Raw genomic sequence first — 13,144 nt, 5'->3', positions numbered from 1 at the left:
GAGCCGAGGCTACACTAACACTCAATGCTGCGGCATCTTCCTGGAGCCCTCCAGGCGTCTCAGCCCCTTCCCTTAACTGCTTTAATGTTTGTTCTTCAGTGTGATCTTCTCAGGACACTGTCCAGGAGGACCAAGAGGCAGGGGCCCCCGAGTCCCACCCTCAGACTCACCAGGTCCCAAGGAGAGGCTGGTGCAACCAGAGGTCTCAGCCCCAGACACTCCTGAGCACCACAGAGACCTGGCCTGGCCTGTTTTTGAGAAGGTCCCAGCCCCAGGACACCACTGCCAGCTTGGTGTGGGCTCCCTGTGGGCCCCCAGCTCCTTTGAGACCAGCGGAGGGTGCTCTATGGTTCTGGGGCCAAGACCAGGAGGATTTGGTGGAAAAAAGTATCTTGATTACAGGTTTCCCCTGTGTGTGTGTGTGTGTGAAGGAGAGGGTGTGTAAGCACCTATGTTGCTAGTGGTGTTGGAACTGGGGAGGAGCCAAGCAGGCCAGGAGGTTTGGAGGGACAGGAGTGTGGCCCCAGCCTCTGGAGACCTGGGAGATGGGCTGTCTTCACCCTGCCTCTCTGCAGACTCCTCTCTGGCCCCTCAACTAAGAGCCGGGACCTGGATGGGAGAAGGTCATTTGTTCAGCCCTTCCAGTAACTCTTAGATGCCAGCATGGAAACAGCCAGGGCAGGGAGCAAGCCCAGACTCCAGCTCTGCCTGTGACGTACCATGTGGGGTGAAGGCAGGGCCAGTAGGGTGGAGAGCCCAAGCTGTGTGGTGGAGTAGGCACCTTGCAGCACCCCATCCCCTCCTGTGACACTAGAGGGGAGGCAGGTGACCAGACTTCCTGTGCAGAGGTTGTGGGTGAGCAGTGGGAAGGCAGCCAGGTGCCCCTCCAGAGAGCAGAGCACACCCCAGAGCCCAGACAGAGGAGGGAGGAGGCAGGCTCCTATCCTTCCCAAACCGCCCTCTCCAGGGAGTGGAGAGCCCATGTTCTGGGCCACCCTAAGTGGAACCCATCCACCCTCCTGGAGCTCCACGATGAGCCCCTTCAGCAGATGAGGCAGGACCACTCTTGACCTGGGGTCACCTCTCCTCACATGTGAGGTGATGCCTGACAGTTTAGGAAGACTCACTGTCTTCTAGATTTGATATTTTCCCTCCCCTCAAACTGTGCAATGAAAACGCGATCAAGCGGGAATAGTAAGTAGAAGGGGTGCTGATCAGGGGGCAAAACAGACTTGGGTTCGAAGCTCACCTCTGCCACCGACTAGCTGGGCAGCACTGGACAAGCGCCTTAGTGTCTCTGATCCCCCCCTTCCCTCCTCTGTAAAAGGAGCCTCATAATACTCAACTCATTAAAGAGATTGAATGAGATCACGTATAAACGAGCCATAGAGTACTAGGAGAACGCAATGCGGGTTTGAGGGATGCAGCAATGTCAGCCCAGGCTTTCACTGAGTTGGGTGATGGCATTCTTTTTCAGTCACTCATTCAGCAAAGTATTTAAGCATTTGAACATCCGAGGATGTGCCAGGCACGGTGTTAGGTGTTTCGACAAGCTTACATGGAAGTTGTTTGTGAAACCACAGAACCTAAACCCATGAAGGATTCTTCTAGTCCAGTGTTTCGCAGAGGCCAGTCGCTAGTCCCAGGCTATGTTTACATGCTCGTCAATGGCCCGGGACATCATATAGATCCCTGGTTTATAGTCTGGGACTTCTCTGTCTCCCAGCGCCCCCAACTCCCCATGCCCATGTGTGCATGCACATGTGTGTGCAGTTGTGAATTTTAGCCTGCGAGCCCTCGGAGGCCCTCGCTCAACAGTGGAATCTGAGCCCCACTGAGGGGAGATGTGCTCAGAGGTCAGCATCTATCATTTAGGGGCTGTATCACCTTTAGCAAGTCGTTATCTCCATGAAGCCTCGATTTTCTCATCTGTATAATGGGGTTATTGATGCCTGCTCACGGTGGGGCCTTCCTCTGAGCATGCTTCGAAGGTGACACAGTTCTACTTTTTAAATTCTGGGTACAGCCAGACCCAAACTGACTTTTCTTTGTCTTTTACTTTTGCTTTTTTTAATATTTTATTTATTTATTTGAGAGAGAAGCGAGAGCAAGCAGGAGCCAGGGAGAAGCAGACTCCGTGCTCAGCAGGGAGCCTGATGCAAAGTCCATCCTGGAACCCTGCGATCAGGACCTGAGCTGAAGGCAGATGCTTCAGTGACTGAGTCGCCCCGGGGGGGGGGGGGGGCCCAGACTGAATTTCCAAGGAGAACTCCCACAGGCTAGACTTTCTTCCACTCTCCTTAAGTCCAACTGGCTCTAATAGGGATAATCCTCTCAATGGAGTAGCCACCCACCCATCTCGCCCCTACCCTGTTAGGTGCTGGTCTTTGGGTGACACCTGCTGGCTATGGCAGGCACTGCATCCTACCCTAGCCAAGCAAATCCACAGAGAAAACTTGCCCATCTCGTTATTTTTTTTAATTTTTAAAAGTTTTTTAAAAGCTTATTTAAGTAATCTCTACACCCATGTGGGACTCGAACTCATGACCCTGAGATCATGACCCTGCAGACTCTTCCCACTGAGCCGGCCAGGGTCCCCTTCCCCATCTCTTTGGACATTCACAGCCACACTGCCAGGTAAGTGTTATGTTCCCATTTGACAGATGCGGGAAGTGAGACATCATACTCCCACTTCTTGGGAGGCACAGTGAATCTCTGTGGACTGAATCCAGGTGTTTCAGCTACATCTCCTCTATACCTCTTGCTCTTAGACTGGGCAGGGTAGGGAATCATTCCCTCCTGGGCACAGGGGAGCCACCTCAAAACATCTTGAAATAGGAACTGGGATTAGGGGAATGGCCGGGGTTGGAGGCGAGGTCCAGGCTGGTGGAGAAAGACTTGTTTTTGTGGGAACAACCCCACTGGGCAGAAGGCCACCACATGCAGTTGTTTTCTAACTCCAAAGAAGCTAGACTGGTGGCAGGGGCTTCAGCTCCTGTAGCCAGCTTCAGCTGTAGCCAGACACAGCTGAGGAGGTCAGAGAGGCCATTTGGCCAGGCTGTGAGGTGAGGGCTTTGGGACAGGCTGCCCACTCAGCGGGTTGCATCTGTGCCCAGAGGGTGCAAGTTCAGCTGTTGTAGGCAGTGGCTAGGCCTGAAGTCCAGTGCGTGTATATATGTGTGTGTTGGGGGGGGCAGGTACCTGGCCTAAGTTACTTCTCAGGTATGAAGTGTAGTGATTGAAAATGAAGATTCAGCCTTATTTTTTGGAGAGGCACACTAAAAAGATCTACGGATGAAATTATATAATGCATGCAATTTGCTTCAAAAAAAAAAAGTCCTCAGTGATGGGAAGTGGAGGGGGGAGTGTGGGAATAAAAATGAAACAAGATTGGCCATGAGTCAACAATTGTAGCAGCGACAAGATGGGTATGTGGCAATTCATTATACTATTCCCCCTACTTTTGATATGAAATTTTCCATATTAAAACCTTTTTAAAAATGTGACAGCAGAAACACTACCAACCACCTCCAATGGCAGTAAAAGAGGATGAAGCCTCTGAAACCAGACTGTCCAGCTCAAGGGTTGGGCGCCTGACTTTGGGACAAGTCACTTAATTTCTCTGTGGCTCAGTTTCGTTTCCGTAAAATGGGGATAACAACAGTTATACTGATCTTATAGGGTTGTTTTGAGGATTAATTGAGATTATGCATCTACAGTACTTAGCATATAGTGCTAGACCTGCCACAAGTGTTCAATTATAATAATCATTATCCAGAGTTCATGGCTCTGGTTATAATTTGCCAAATGGAAAAGCTAGCTGAGCTGACTCAAGCAACTGACCAATTGAGTTCAGCTCCAAGATTCTAACCAGTGAGTCTGGGAAGACACCGCCTGGCTCCCTTGTGCTGGGTGTCTCAGGTGGGTGAACGCACACCACAGAGCCAAGCTCTCCTGAAACCCCACAGGGAGGCCCTCCTCCCAATGCCTGGGATGTCCTTCTCCTTCCAGCTAGCCTGTCCAGGGTCTTCCCATCATCCCATCATGTGGGGTGCAAGCCCACCCACAACCTGCCTTGGTTTTCTCCAGCCACACCTTTCTTTGACCTTCGAAGCTCTTCTTATAGACTCATCACTTCTCAGCCCTAGATAAGACATTAAAAGTCATCCAGTCCAATCCTCATGACAGAGGCCATGAACACCATGGTAGATGGAGTCCAGAATCGGGAGTCCAGGAGTCAACCCCACTCTAGCCCTCAGGCTATGTGGCCAGGGATGTTCTTCACCCATCTGGCCACCATTTCCTCCTTGTGACACAAGCTGCTCCTAGTAGATGGTCTCCAGGCCCCTTCCCGCTCTGACAGTTTTTTTTTTTTTAAAGATTTTATTTATTCATTCATGAGAGACATAGAGAGAGAGGCAGAGACATAGGCAGGGGCAGAAGCAGGCTCCATGCGGGGAGTCTGATGTGGGACTCGATCCCAGGACCCCAGGATTGCGCCCTGGGCCAAAGGCAGACGCTCCAGCACTGAGTCACCCAGGCATCCCACACTCTGACCTTTTGATTGAGCACGTGGACCTCCCTCTGTTGCCCTCTGCAGGTGGTCCCCACTGGGCTTTGGGCTCCCCCCAAGGCAGCAGTTCCATGTTGGAATTTCTAGGAACACTGGGAGCTACCTACGTGGGGGCTGGGCACAGCTTTGCTGAAGGAATAAATAGACTGACAAGATGTGGGCGGTGGCCAGTGAAAGGACAGAATTTTTAGACCAGGGGATATGGGAAACCAATCCCCAAATACCTCATCCTGTATCCACCACTTGGTGGTTGGCCATGCCTGTTAGTGTTTCCAGAGCTCTGGGCACCTATTTATCTTTGATTGACTCGTGTTTTCCAAACCTATTTGGCCATAATTTAGTTTTTGCATATAACCCATTTCCTTCTCATGCACACTTGGGGAATGTGGTGTTAGATCTATTTGCCTTTTCAGATGGTTTGTTTAAAAGAAAGTCAAGTTTAGGGGCACCTGGGTGTCTCAGTCGGGTAAGTGCCAACTCTTGATTTTGGTTCAGGTCGTGATCTCCAGGTCGTGAGATCTAGCCCCACATGGGGTTCTGTGCTCAGCAGGGGGGGTCTGCTTCAGATTCTCTCTCTCCCTCTCCCTCTGCCCACCCCCACCACTGCTCTTTCTCTTTCTACAAGAAATAATCATAAAATAAAGTCAAGTTTGATGCAGATACTAAGCTCTCAATGACATGTGGCCTGAAATTGGGACCTCTGGCTCCTCGTTCCTGCATTCCCAGCTGAGATCTGCAACCCTCACTGGGGCTGAGTGAGGACCTCGGGGGCAGGGATGGTCTTACCCAGTGAGTGTGCAAGTGGTGCCATTTGATTCACGAGGTATTTCAGCCCCCAACGTTCAACAAGTATGCCTAATCATGCTCACCTTCCCAGATGTTCCACATCAGGGGCATGGGGCTGAGGAGACTGGCTCAGCCGAAATTCAGGGCAAGGAGGCCTGGTCTTTGGCGTGTAACCAGAAAGGCCGATGAAGTCTTGGGCAACAGTAAGAATAGCTTAGAGACCTATTGAGGGGGTGACAGTTTCTGTCCTCCGGGCCGCTCACACTTCATCTGGAGTGTTGGGTCCATTCTGTTTTTAAGAGAGTTGTCGTCAAAGTTGAGTATGTGTAAAAAGGGAACCCACGAGAGTGAAGGGTCTGGAAATTATGTCAGAAGAGAGGAGGCTGACAGAACTGGAATATCTAGCCTGGCGGAAGCAAGGCTTGGTGGGGGAGCCGGTGGTAGCTGTTCTCAAATATTTGAAAAGCTGTCATCGGGCAGAGATTGGGCATATCCTGTGAACCCCAGCAGGCCAGGGTAGATTGGGTTCAGGAAAGAAAAGAGTGTGTACGTGGTCACGGGTAGTAAAATCGGCATGGGCTTCTGGGTGGGCAGGGAGCCCCTTGTCCCTGGAAGCATTCAAGCAGGGACTGACTGCATTAGCACCTGTCTGGCAGTGTAAGGAGAGCCCCCGGGTGTGAGATGGCACTGGGCGAGCTGAGCTCTGAGGCACTGCTGACCCTCTGCTGAGTGTATGGCTGTCGGGCTGAGAGAGCCTGCTGTCCCCACAGAATGTCCTTGTTTGCCTTTGCTGTGCCAAACGTCCTCTCACCCACCACTACGTGGCCCTGGCTATGTGACTTTGACCTCCAACAAGTGGACTTCCTTGTCCAGAGTGTCTGGAGGGGCTCACTGGTGTCTTCCACGATGCTCAGGCTGGGAGGGGGAGCTCGGTCTTCTGTGCTTATGCCCCCATCACAGTGATAGGAGGGGTGCTGTCCACAGAGAGGGTGGAGAGGGGATTAAGGCAGCCCTAAGCTGTCTTCCACCCCTGGGATCTTCTGCTTTGTGGACTGATGGGTCGGAGCCATCGTGAAATGGCCAGATTTCCCAGGAAGAGGACTTTCATCAAGTCAAGGTCATTGCCCCAGGCCCAGCCTTGACTCCCCCTTCACCATGAAGGACAGTCTCTTCGGGGACCTGTGGCGTTTTTGTGTACCTTGAGTGTGCATAGAATTGTAGAAACACACAAATTACTGTCTTATGTCTCTGAGGCAAAGGATTGTGGGGGGAAGAGGCCTAGGCCAGAATCCAGAAAACCTGGGTCTAGGCCCAGCCCAGCCACCATGGAGTAGCCCAAGGAGAGCTCCTGGGATGGGCTCAGGTTTCATGGGACCAGAAACCTTAGACCACTTGGTGGGACTTTAAGGAAAACAGTACGAGGTTAGGAACGCAGAGGCGCCTGGGTGGCTTAGTTGGTTAGGCGTCTGCCTTCAGCACAGGTCATGATCTCGGGGTCCTGGGGTCGAGCCCCCCTCGGACTCCCTGCTCAGTGGGGAGTCTGCTTCTCCCTCTCCCTCTGCTCCTTCCCCTGATTGTGCATGTGCTCGCTCTTTTTCTCAAATAAACAAAATCTTTTTAAAAAAGATTATGAACACAAAATCAGGCACAAATGTGATTTTTTTCTTGAGAACAATAAAAAGGAATTGCAAAAAAATTATAAATCTTAAAATAACTCACAAATACCATAAGTATCGCAAAACCTGGACAAATATTTGTGTTAATTGCCTGACACACCTCTGTAGTGCCTTTAAAAAAAATTACTTATCACAATTTTACATAGACTAGCCTCTGGCTCTGCAAATATGTTGGTCCCTTTTTGCTTCTCCAGGAGGCACACATGTATGTCTAGTGCAGGCACCTCGGGCAGTGGTCAGATTGTGACACAGCCTCCTATGTGACAAAGCTACGTGAGCTGGTGTGGTGGGCAGTGGGAGTACTCACTCGTGCAGGGAAGGCCCCAGCAATGTATCTCACTGATCCCAAGTCAGGGGGACCTATCACTCACTCACTGTGGGGGATCCTGAGTCAGATCCCCCCAAAGCACATCAGACCCCCAAAAGTCAGAGTGGAGAAGAGAAACGATCATAATTGATTACACTTGAACTATAGTCATCTACCAAATTACCTACAAAAGCTGACAGTGTGAACACGTGACTGGGGCCCCATGGGACTGGAGCTCGGGCTGTGTTAGCCTCCCGGTAGATCTGCTTCTCAGGCATCACAAACCTCCCTGTATATTGGGCAAAACAGTTCTGGGCCAATCTATTTTTTGGCGAGGATCAGAAATGAAAGCAAATGGAAGCCTTTGGATCCCAAACACCTGGCTTGATGAGGCAACGGTGAATTCGATGGTGATGGCAGCCGAGCAGGTATCTGCTGAGACTAGCATTAGTGTTCAGGCTGGAAACCCCAGTATGAGTACTGGGAAGCTGAAGGCTTTGATTCCAGTTGAAGGACAGACCTCTGGAAGGCATGACCCATGAGGTTGTAATCAGGTGTTTGTAACTCTGTAGGGGTGAGCTAATCCGGGCATTAAGCCAACATTGACAGAGTGCCCCTAGTGTGAGGAGGCACCCGGCTCAAGGCTCTGCAGGTGCAAATCCAGAGTTAGGAACCTGGGTCTTGAAGAGGAGACAAGTCAGACCTGCTCAGGAATGGCCACAGTACAGGGTGAAGAAATGAGAGCCACAGGCCCTGGTGGGGAGAAGGCTCACGCAGGTGGAGAAGGGACATTGAACCCTTCAGAAAGAAGGAGTGAGAAGCATGAGGTCGCTTTCCAGGATGGAGGGTGCTCAAATACAATTTGATGGACACATTAGTGTCTCATAGGCCAGAAGAACTGCAGATAATGGAGAGCCAGCATAGTTAGCTCCCACTCACAGAACTTTCCTCTTAGTTTGGATTGCTTCCACCCCACTCCACCCCCACCCCAGAGAGAAACGTGACCATGGGCTTTGGGCTCCACAGAATAGACTTCAGGGAACCCTTCTGGGTCAGCTTCTCAGCCAGTCTGGGAGTTGTGAGCTGAGAGAGAACAGCAGGAGGGAGGCTGTGGTTATTTGGGGGACTCTAGCCTTGCTGGGGGCTTCTGTAGCCCCTGACCAACCCTGCATAGACAGTGACCTGAATGAGGGCAGCGGGACCCCAGAGACCTCCCCGTGCCCCACCATCTGTTGGGGGGAAACATCCAGGCTTTGAACATTTTGTCCCAGTGAACTTAGAACCATGATGTCACAGTCCCAAATGGTGAGAGACTGAGTGGTACAACATACCTAGGCATCCCCCTAGATAAGCTAATAGAATTTGGCTTAAGGAAAGCCTGGGTAATTTAAGGACATGTGCTACCTTTTTATATAGGCATCATTATTTATGAATTGCAATGATTCATCCCACCTCAAAAAGATGGAAATATTTTAAAAATATGTGCATGCATTTGAAGCAAAAACTGTTTATTTTGTGTGAGTTTTTTGGTGTTTGCTTCTGAGTATCTGGGTATGAAAATTTGGATCTCTGTTTCCTTGCCTACATATGTGTATGGATACACCCCCCCCACACACACACACACATATAGGATAGGACTGGGATGCACGCATATCTGTGTTCACTTCATCTCTGGTGTTAGGAAGGGGCCTTAGTCATCATTCTAGCTCAACTCATTTGGTGAGAAAACTAAGGCCCAGAAAGGTAAAGTGACTTGTCTGAGATCACACAGCTGGTTAAGGTGACAGAGAGATTAGAACCCAGGATTTCTGATTCATAATCTAAGGGTGTCCAAGGACTCTTTCTATAACATTAAAATCAATTACCAAAAAAAGGGAGGAGGGAATCCTTACTTGTTTTCCCTCCTTCAGTCAATGAATTAGTACTAAGGTCAATCCTGAATTAGCTATATAACTCCAAATGTTAAATTTTCAACGCTGATCTGATTCAGTATTGACTTCTTTTATGAAAACCATATTTATAAAGAAGTCGTTAAAGAATTTCAGAACACATGCGAAGGCATTGCTAAAATAATTACATGCCTTTGTTTTTGAAGAAAGGTATCCAAAATACATAAGCTGTTGTTTGAATTTAAATAAAAAAGCATCTGCTGTTTCTCATGATGGCTCCAGTCCTAATATAACATGGCAAAATAATATCCCTCAAATATCCATGATTAACCTGAATTGGAGAGGGTTCGCCTCCCAGTGCCTTCATATAGCTGGCATTAATAAAACACACACACACACACACACACACACACACACTCACAACAGCCACATTATCATCCAGCGTCCTGATGTAACAAAAATATCAGAATTAATCACTGTTTTTAAAGGATGGTGTAACCCTACTGTAGATGAGTCCCACGCATTTGAGGCTTTTGCAAAAAAAAAAAAAAAAATTAAAGGCATATGCATTGGTGCCAGTGCAGAATTTTGGACTATGTTCAAATTGCATTTGAGCACAGGTGTGCCCGCCGTTAAGTGTTTATGTTTACCTGTACATGTGAATGTTTGCCCGGGCGACTGTGTTTGTTCTCACTTCACTGTACATATATTTGTGTGTGGGTGTGAGGGCTTCCATTTGATTGGGGACCTTAAAGGGTCGTCTCTTTCATCAAAATAAAAAAAATAGTTCCTCCAAACGTCAGCTATGGGAGAAGAGCCACAGCGTTCAAGGTGCGCGTGGGTGAAACGAGCTGCTGACTCTCTGTCCTCGAGGTTCACGCTGTTTTCTTGGGTCTCCCTCACTAGGATTCTTGCTGATTCTGACAAGCTAGTTCTGGATACATCTCCAGCTGAGAGGGCACCTCTGAACGCATTTGAGCCAGGTTGTCATTTTCAAAGATAGTTTCCTAAATGTTAAAAGAGGGACAAAAGCTAGAGAATGGTCCTTCCCTTGCTGGCGGTCTCCCCATATCCTTCCCGCCCCGAAGGCACCTTCCTTCTGTGTTTCTGTGGCCTCTGGCCATGTCGCAGCATGGGCTACAGGGTGTCATCCCCACATCTCCCCAGTCAAGCCAGTCTCTCCCCGGCCCCTGAGCAGTGATATGTGCTTATGACATGTGGGCCACCAGCTTGTCTTTCTTCCTGCTCACAACAGCCCCCTGAGGTAGATACTGGAGCAGTCCTCACTTTCCAGGTGAGGGCACCATGGCTTGGCACAGGTAATTTCCCCAAGGGTGAAACAGCTAGTAGATGGCAGAGTTGGGCTGGGAACTCAGCTCAGACTCCAAAGCCATACTCCTTTTTTTTTTTTTTTTTTTTTAAGATTTTACTTATTTATTCATGAAAGAGAGAAAGGCAGAGACACAGGCAGAGGGAGAAGCAGGCTCCCTGTGGGGAGCCCGATGCGGGACTCATCCCAAAACTCTGGGGTCACAACCTGAGCCAAAGGCAGACGCTCAACTGCTGAGCCACCTGGGTGCTCCTAGAGCCACACTCTTAACCATGACATTGTAAAACCTCCTTGTGCTAGAGAGCGTCACCAAGTCTCCCCTCCCCACCAGCCCCTCCCACCCCATTCCCACATACACACCTTTTTCAGGGGACAGCCAGATTGTCATCACTGACAGTGACTGACCTCCTCCTTCAGGTAACACATGATGCTCTACACCTAGTGTTGTGGTCCTTTAAATTAGGCTGGGAGGTGTAACCAGCAGAGAAGAGACACCCAGGTTACAGGACATACTTCAGGTAAGTGGAGAGAGGAGGATCCTTTTCTCACCTTCCAGCATGTCAGGCACAAGCAGATGTGCCACAGCCCCGGGCCCACTTGGGGCCTGTCCCCTTCCAGCAGACGGCAGCCCCTTTCATCCGTGTCTGACTGAGCAGGTTATTTTAGGCATGGCCCGGCCAGGTGCTCTGGGTCAATAGGCTTAGTTTTAAATAACTGGATTCTTCTCAGTGACTGTCTCCGTTCGAAGGGAAGGGACATGACGGAAGAATGAGCCCAGCAGGCTGGGGGGTGGTGAGGGAAGGAAGCTAATCTAGAAGGGTTGAGACATCTGAGCTCTGTCACTGCCTCTATGACCTCAGACAGCTCCCCTGCTTCCCCGCTCTGGGCCTCAGTTGCCTCTTCTGGAAAGCAGTGGGTTGGGCTGGGTCATCTCCAACACCTGTTGCAGTCTACCCCATGTCTTTGTTCTCTGCCTGTTTACAGAGGGTGAAAGCCCTAGTGAAAAAGCATCCACTTCAGAGAGGTGACATAGCATCCTAAGGCTGAGCACCAGGGAGGCAGCACAGTGTGCAGAGCAAGTAGCTCTGCTCCCAGGTCAGGAGATGCGGGTTCTAGTGTCACTTGTGATACAAACTGGTTGACTCTGAACAAGCTAAGCTGCGATTTTCTCACCTGTTTTCAATGGGGCTGATAAAGCTTCAACGGATAGTGTGAAGTTTATACATAGTCGTTGCAGGTGTGAGTCCTCCAAATTCTTAAAGCACGCTGCAGAAAAAGTGAATGTACCTGGCAGTTCCTCCAAAAAGTTAAAAAGACAAAAACACCTCAATTACCCTATGATCCAGCCATTCCACTACCAGGTATAAACCCAGAGGAGTCAAAAAGCAGGGTCTCAAAGAGATACTTGTACACCCATGTCCATTGCAACAGTATTCACAATGGCCAAAAGGTGGGCACAACCCAAATGTCCATTGACAAATAAATGGATAAACAGAATGTGGTCTGGTCTCTGCATGCAGTGGAATATTATTTAGCCAAGAAAAGGAGGGAATTGCATAGGTCACAACATGGATGAATCTTAAAGTCATCACATTAAATGAAATAAGCCAGACACCAAAAGGACAAATATTGCACGATTCCACTTATATGAGGTACCTGAAAGAGGCAAAATCAGAGACAGAAAAGTAGTGATTACCATGGGTTGGGGGCAGGGGAGAATGGGGATGTTTTGTTCAGTGGATCCAGAGTTTCTGTTTGGATGATGAAAAAGTTCTGGAAATGGATAGTGGTGATGGTTGTCCAGCATCGTGAAGGGACCTAACGCCACTAAACTGTACTCTTAAAAATGATTAAAATGGTAAATTTTGTGATGTACGTTTTAACATTAAAAAAAGTAAATGCACACTTTGAAAATTTTAGGTAAAATGTCTAGAGATATCTTGGCAAAACCTGGGAACAAGGAGTCCCACTTCTTCTGTCTGAACTCAGGTAAGACATTTTGAGGAAGTACATTTTCTTCCACTGCCAAATGGAGCTAACAGCGGCCTCTCTACCCCCCTGGCTCCCTCGCGTTTCCCCCTGTCCCTGCACAGCCCAGGGAAACGGGTCAAAGTGAGCCAAGCCAGGTGGCCAGAGCACATGGAGGTGGCCTCCATTATCCTGCGTGAGAGGAGATCCAGTCCTGGCTCATATTCCATTTTCCTGGGCTACTGTGAACCCCTTCTCTGGATCCCGTGTGGGCCCCCTTATTCTGGAATTACCGGCATAAGGAGGGCTTTCTAACCATAGCAACCTTGTCCCAGCAGACCTGACTGCCATTCCCAGTGCCTGGCACACAGCAGGGCCTTAACATTCATTTTGTAACCGAGATGCCCTCGCTTCAGCCCTGTTCAATTCCATGCCAACCTTATGCAGATGGGTATAAGGAATAAACTGATTTCTGCTTGGTGAGAAAGCTGTGGGGGTGGGGTGGGTGAGGATAAAGGAGGAAGATCCGCGAGGTAGAGCAGACATCAAACAATTCATTGCAAATAGTTGTTTAAATCAGCACGATGTGCCCAGTGCTGAAGACGGTTCGGCAGG

Source organism: Canis aureus, chromosome 3 (assembly GCF_053574225.1).
Source record: "Canis aureus isolate CA01 chromosome 3, VMU_Caureus_v.1.0, whole genome shotgun sequence".
Classification (NCBI taxonomy): domain Eukaryota; kingdom Metazoa; phylum Chordata; class Mammalia; order Carnivora; family Canidae; genus Canis; species Canis aureus.
The sequence above is the reverse complement of the archived record's forward strand: the minus strand, read 5'-3'. Positions refer to the sequence as shown.